Source organism: Melospiza georgiana, chromosome 17 (assembly GCF_028018845.1).
Source record: "Melospiza georgiana isolate bMelGeo1 chromosome 17, bMelGeo1.pri, whole genome shotgun sequence".
Classification (NCBI taxonomy): Eukaryota; Metazoa; Chordata; class Aves; order Passeriformes; family Passerellidae; genus Melospiza; species Melospiza georgiana.
The window spans coordinates 7,561,602-7,567,927 of NC_080446.1; positions in this window are offsets into that span (position 1 = coordinate 7,561,602).

The window sequence follows — 6,326 nt, forward strand, 5'->3', positions numbered from 1 at the left end:
GCAGCTTTATCCCCTTCATGAACCTTTTCCTGCGGAACCTTCCCAACCAGCGCATTTTCCGTTCCAGCTCCAAACCCCCAGCGTTCCATCAGCGCCATCCTGCCTGCCCTGCGCTGCCTCGCGCCCCCTTCCCTCCCTGGTGACCGGGGGCAGCCGGGGGTCCCTGCCCGCTCCGGGGGTCCCTGCTCAGGCCGGGGGTCCCTGCCCTCTCCGGGGGTCCCTGCCCGACCCGGGGGTCCCTGCTCCGGCCGGGGGTCCCTGCCCGCTCCGGGGGTCCCTGCTCAGGCCGGGGGTCCCTGCCCGCTCCGGGGGTCCCTGCTCAGGCCGGGGGTCCCTGCCCGCTCCGGGGGTCCCTGCCCGCTCCGTGCCCCGGGGGCCGCTCGCCGCCAGCAGGGGGCGGCACAGCCCAAGGGAGCCGCCCTGAGCTCCGGGGGCCGCGGGTTCGAGTCCCGCGGTTCCAGCCCCGCGCTGGGGTCCGAGCCGCTCTCCGGCTCCCGGAGCGCGCTCCGCGGCCTTTGCCCGGCGCTCCTCTGCCCTACGTGGGTGTATTTCACCAGAAACTCTCCAGGCTTGTCCCCAGGGTAGCTCTGGGCCCGTGCGCTCCCCACTCCCGTCTCTGCTTCTTTCCCCCTGCGAGAGCCGAGGTCCTTGCCCATCCTTTGCACTGGAATGGCTCTTCCGTGTGGAAGCATAGGGGCCCAGGGAGGATGTGTGGGAAATGTGGCATCTCCTCGGTGCACACGGGATGGGATGCTCACAAATACCGGCACCAGCTGTGGGTGTGAACTGGGATTCTGAGCCCTGTCAGAGGCAGGAGAGCCGCCTACCTGTGTGGTGTGACCCTGTTCTTTGCCCTCCAGCCTGCTCGGGATTTTAATGCCTCTTTGTCCTTTAATGCCTTTTTGTCTCCTTTCAGAATCACGTTGGTTGTTTTGATGTTTCTGCCCCAAGACAGAATCGACACACCATCACCAAACTGATGGAAGGAAAATGGCACCTGGGTGAGTTAGACCTCATCCGTGCTTGTCAGTCTAATTAACTCATCAGCAAGGTTTGTTTAACATGAACTTACTCTCTGGTTTCAGCTGCAATTTCTTTAGAGCAGTTGGTGTCTTCCTAGATATAAGCATTTATTTCCATAACGCTGACTCCAAACCCTGCCTGCCTGCAGGGCTGTAATTTATCCCCCGAGGAGCATCTGGACAAAGCAGGGTACTAATTCTGCCACCTGTGCTGATGATGTGTCCAAAGAGACCGTGTCAAGTCTCTATTAAAAGCTGTGAATAAGACAGAAAGCCTGAAATCTTTGCTTCTAGAAGATGTATGAATGTAATATAAAGCTGCTGTTAATTCTTCCCAGGGATTAATGGAGACTATCAAGGACAATTTCACTCAATACTGCTTTTCTTTTTGTAAAGCAAAGCTTCCCCAAACCTCAGGCAAGGCAGAAACATGACTTTGAGTCTGTGTCGCTATCCTTCAGTCAAATAGAATTAGCTGTCTTTATTTAAAAAGTCTTCACTGGCACCACAGTGCCAACACTTTCTGAGACAACAAAATGGACAGAAATCCATTTTCCAGCCTGAGAGGAAGGCAAAAAAATAAATTGGAGGAATGAAGAGTGAGGAGGAATTGAGGCGTTCACAGCACTCGCAGTGCGAGTGATTGGAAGTGATGGGAAGAAAGCAGGAGAGGGATTCATTTGCTTAAAACATAGAACTGGAATTGACTTTGAGGTGCACGTTGCATCACTGAGGAACCCAGGCTCTACTGGGAGAGTGCCGGGCAACAGCAGGAAGGGAGGGAGGGAGGATAGAGAGATGCTGGTGTAGGTCAGCCGCTGCAGAAGGCAGGGATGGCTCTGGCCATGCACCCCAAACACCGGGCAGACAGCTGGTGTGTGCCCTATGGTCCGTCCTGGAGGCTCCTGGCAGTCCTTCAGGAAGGTCACAACCTCTTCTGCTCACCAAGTGTGCCTTGTGTGGGGCCAGCTGAGAAAGGATGCCCCAGGGAAACCCGGAATGGGCCAAACCTGAAAGTCCAGATGCAAAACACCCCCCCAGAAAGGTGCTCAGGGCAGCAATTTGGCTGCACTGACAGATACTGATAAAATATTGCAAAACTTGGTGAGGCCAGTGCCTGCCCAAAAAGCTGGGAAGGGATTTGCAAGGCTGCCCGGGCTTCCCTGGGTGTCCCTGTGAGCCCTCCAGCCTGAGCTGCTGTCAGTGTTGTATTGGGGAGCTCTGGGCAAGGTTTGAACACTGTCTGCAGAAGTGCCTCCATTTTTGCACTGCAGAGTGTCCAGTGAGTGATGCTTTTCTGTGCATTTCTTTTCCATCTCACTGCATCTGCCTGATGAAGTTTGTCCCTTTTTGCAGGCTGATAACATTATGCTCCTTCTGCTTCCGTCGGCGTCTCAGAAGAAGAAAATTTCCTGTCTATAAAATTCCTGGAGACATCGATTTGTGCTTATCTCATGGCAGTGATTTTACTCGCCTTTGCTGTTTATGCTCAGCATTGCAGATGCTTCCAGAAATCAATGCTGCTGCTCTGCCTCCTCCTGACAGGCAGCTCCTGGCAGCTGCTGCTTGTGCCTCTGTGTCCTTCTCCCTGTTTTCCCTGCCTGGGCTCTCTGTGTGGTTCTGTTCCTGCTTCTCGAGTTGCCCGAGTAGGAAACTGCAGGGCTGAGTGATCAGACGCGGGCACAGCTGCAAAGGAGGGCTCTGACGTCTGCCCACGCACGCCCTGCCACGGCTCAGGGGTTTGTGTGCCAAGCAGCAGCCCCAGGTCAGCCTGGGCTTGGCAGGGCTGGCTGTGCTGCAGGAGTGATGGGTATTAATCAAGCTGCTCTGCCCTCCCAGGCTGCTGACAATGGGAGCTGCTAAACCAGCCACTGTAAATCTGGCCCTGGGGATTGTGGGTTCTGTCAATCCTGGGCTCTAGTCAAGTCCCAAAACGTGAGGAGGGTTTGAGTCCTTCAGTTCTTGCTAAAACCTTCCAGGTCCTTTCTAGGAGATTCTAGTTTAAGTTTTGGCAAATCCTCTTGCTCAAAATTAGTTTTGGAGCCTGGCTCTGGGAAGATTAATCCATCCCAAACCAACCAGAACACAGGTGACTCCACAGAGACAGTGCTGCACTAATGCCGTGTTCCTGGTGCTGAATTCAGCGTTTTACACTGCATTGGGGAGCTCAGAGACAGCTCCTTCCTTCCACTTCCCTGAGCAATTTCATTAACAAGAGCAGGAAAAAATGTCCCCTGAACAAACCAGCTCGCAGTGAGGCAGGAACCAGAGCAGTGAGTCACCCTTTTCCATTGCTATTTTCCAGGCTCTGGGCTGAGCTGCCCCTGACTGAGGTGCCTGTCCCCCTCCCAGGGCAGATCTGGTATACTGCCACATTCCCCAGTAAAATCCTGGATGGGAAAAACAATTCATCACCCCGACTTCAGCATTCCAGAGACCAGGCTGCGAGTTCACAGCCCAGCTGCAGTCAGCACTTAAAACTTATTTTGTTCCCCCTGCCCTTTCCCAGTTTCTGTTCCAGCACAGCAGTTCGCTGTGTCATTTTCCTCCCCAAGTGCTTTCTCCTTCCCCTTGGGCTGCTGCCTTCTTGTTGGCATCAGGGAATTACTTCCATTGACATCTGGGCTGAGCAGTTCATTAATGTTCACAGCATCCCTTTGGAAGCAGTCACAGACTCCTAGGAGGTGTCCCTGAGAGGGAAAAGGCTGAACATCTGTACAAAGCAGCTCAATCCCAGGCTGCAAGCCCTGCCACCAGATTTAGGCTTTTTACCTCAAGAGAGAGGATTCAGTTTATGTATACTCGAAACAAGGAGTTACTATTTGCCCCTTAAAGAATTTTAACACGCTGAGGTTACACATTTTAGTTTTAGTTTTTATTTGTCACATAGCAGTGAAGGAAAGCTGTGCTCCTCTAGCCTGCAACCTCTGGAATGTCTCAAAACCACCATCTGTCATTAAAATTAAAATGTAGTGCAAAAATCCTGATTTTATTTCATCTTCAGCTTTGCTCAGTATTTTAATTTGACCTGTAGGGCACAATTCTCCTAAGTTTTCCCTAGGCTTCCATGGTTCTGAATATTAGAGAAAAAAATCAGTTAATTTAATAATATTTTAAAAATTATTACATTTAATTACTTTAATATTACTCTTCTAAAGATCCTGTTGCTTTTTAACCTGCCTTCTTGCAGAACCCCAAGCCTGGGGCAGTGCAGGATGCCAGAGGCTGCTCTGGAGCATTTCTTCTCTGTGGGTGTTGGTCTTTCCTTGAGCCCTTCTGCTTTCCAGCAGTTGTGTTGAGACAATCTCTTCTACAATTTCTTGCAATGCTTTATTTTAATATATCTTCCCTTGTCACTGCAGGACTGAATCCAGCCTCCTGGTAAGTGATATCTAAATCACTGCTGCAAGGAGAGGATGAAATATGGGCGCATGAGAGGGGAGACAAGGGATGTGACTGAGGAGGAAAAAGTCACAGAGCAAGAAGAAATATGGCCAGGGTGTGTAAAATGGGCTGTGTTCCTCACAGCTGCTGTCAGTGCCGTGGTTCAGGTGTGGTGCAGGACGTGAGGGTGTGGAGATGGATCCCATGGAGCAGTGAGAAGATCCGATGGGATCCTGGCTCTGCTGGGCACGCACACATCCACAGTAACTCAGGTGCTTATTGCACACACAGGGACACTCTGAAACCAGCTGGAGATCCACATTTGTTCATGCTCAGCAGCTGGCTTTTGGCAGCAGTGATATTCCTGCGCACTGGAGCAGTGTCATGGACACCTCACTGTGGGTGTGCTCATGGTGACTGCTCAGCCTGGCGCATTTGGATCTCTGAAAGGGGACACAAAAGGAGCAGCATGGATAGGGTGCCTGTTAAGATCGTCTGGTTCATCCGCTGTTTTTGGGACTAGACTGCCACCAGCACATCAAATGCAGTGCTGGTTGAGTGTTAAACAAAACAAGTGTCTGTGACAAGCCAAAGTTTGCTCCATTGAGCAACGGGCAGCACATGCTGAGGAACCAGTGCAAGCACTTTGCTGCTGCTGCTGAAACACACCTCGTGCAGTATTGAAGAGAATCCTGAGTGTATTTTTCTGCCTTCTGTATTCCCAGGGGACAACTAGCCTTAAACTCACTGTGGTGGTTGCAGCTTTCTCCTAACTTCAGCTTAAACATATCAGCCTTGTTTGTTCCTGTGCCAGCCTTGTCCCTGAGCCCAGGCAGCTCCGCTCCCTCTCTCCTTCCTTCTCCTCTGCCGTGTTTGTGGAGGATGATTGTATCTCTGCTGCTCCCTGTTCCATGAGGCTGAGCACACCAGCCCCTCTGCAGCTCCCCAGCTCTCAGCAGCCCTTTGCTGCTCCCCACGTCCATCCCAGCTGAGCACGGGTGACCAGACCCAAACAAAGTGCCCAGATAAGATCTTCCCAGGGCCCTGCACAATGGAAACTTCTGCTATCCCAGCCAAGGCATCTGCTGAGGGGTGAGAGCCTTATTCCTGCAGGATGAGACTTTCCTTTGAAATCCATGCTGCTGCTACCAGTGTTCAGCTACCATAAGTGTTGCTTATTCAAAACTATGTTAATTGTTGGCTTTGTGCATTTCAATACAACTTCACTTTTTACATGGCACTTTACAGACCCATCTGAAATCAATCTAAATGCCAAGCTTTATCAGGTCTCTGCAACTCTCAGCATTGCTGTTTGTCAAGGAAATATTTTCCCAGGAATCCACTTGAAACAGGAATGAGTCTTAAATCTGACACCTTGCCAAAAATAGATATTCTAGGTCTAAGTCGTCTGGAACCCTGTTCCTGTGCTCTTTCTGTGCTGCCTTCCTGTATGGGAAGTTAAATCAGCCTTCTGCTAGGAGTCTTCAGTAATTCTCTATTTCCTAAAAATGTTGTTTTTAAGGTCATAGGGTCTCCATTGGATGCACTTGTGCAGGGCACCCTTTCTAGAATGGGATGGAGTGGCCCAAAAGCAGCATCTGGAGGCCGAGTGAGCAGTGACTCAGGGGTTGGTGATGCAGTGATGCTGCCTTGTTTCTAACAAGAAAATTGGTGTCTGGGTGGTGCTTTCCAGGAGCAGGAGCAAAGGGATGGCTGATCATGGGGCAGGGAGGCTGAGCAGAAGAGGTGTGTCCACTTGGCTGCAGATTTTATATAAGGGATGCTACTTTCATCTCAGCTGTGGGGAACAAAGGGACATCACAGAGCCCCGAGGAGCCCAGAGGAGCCTGAGTGGAGCCAAGAGCCCATCCCAGCTGGCTGCAGCTGAGTCAGGTAACATCCTCCAGGTGCTGGTGGTGT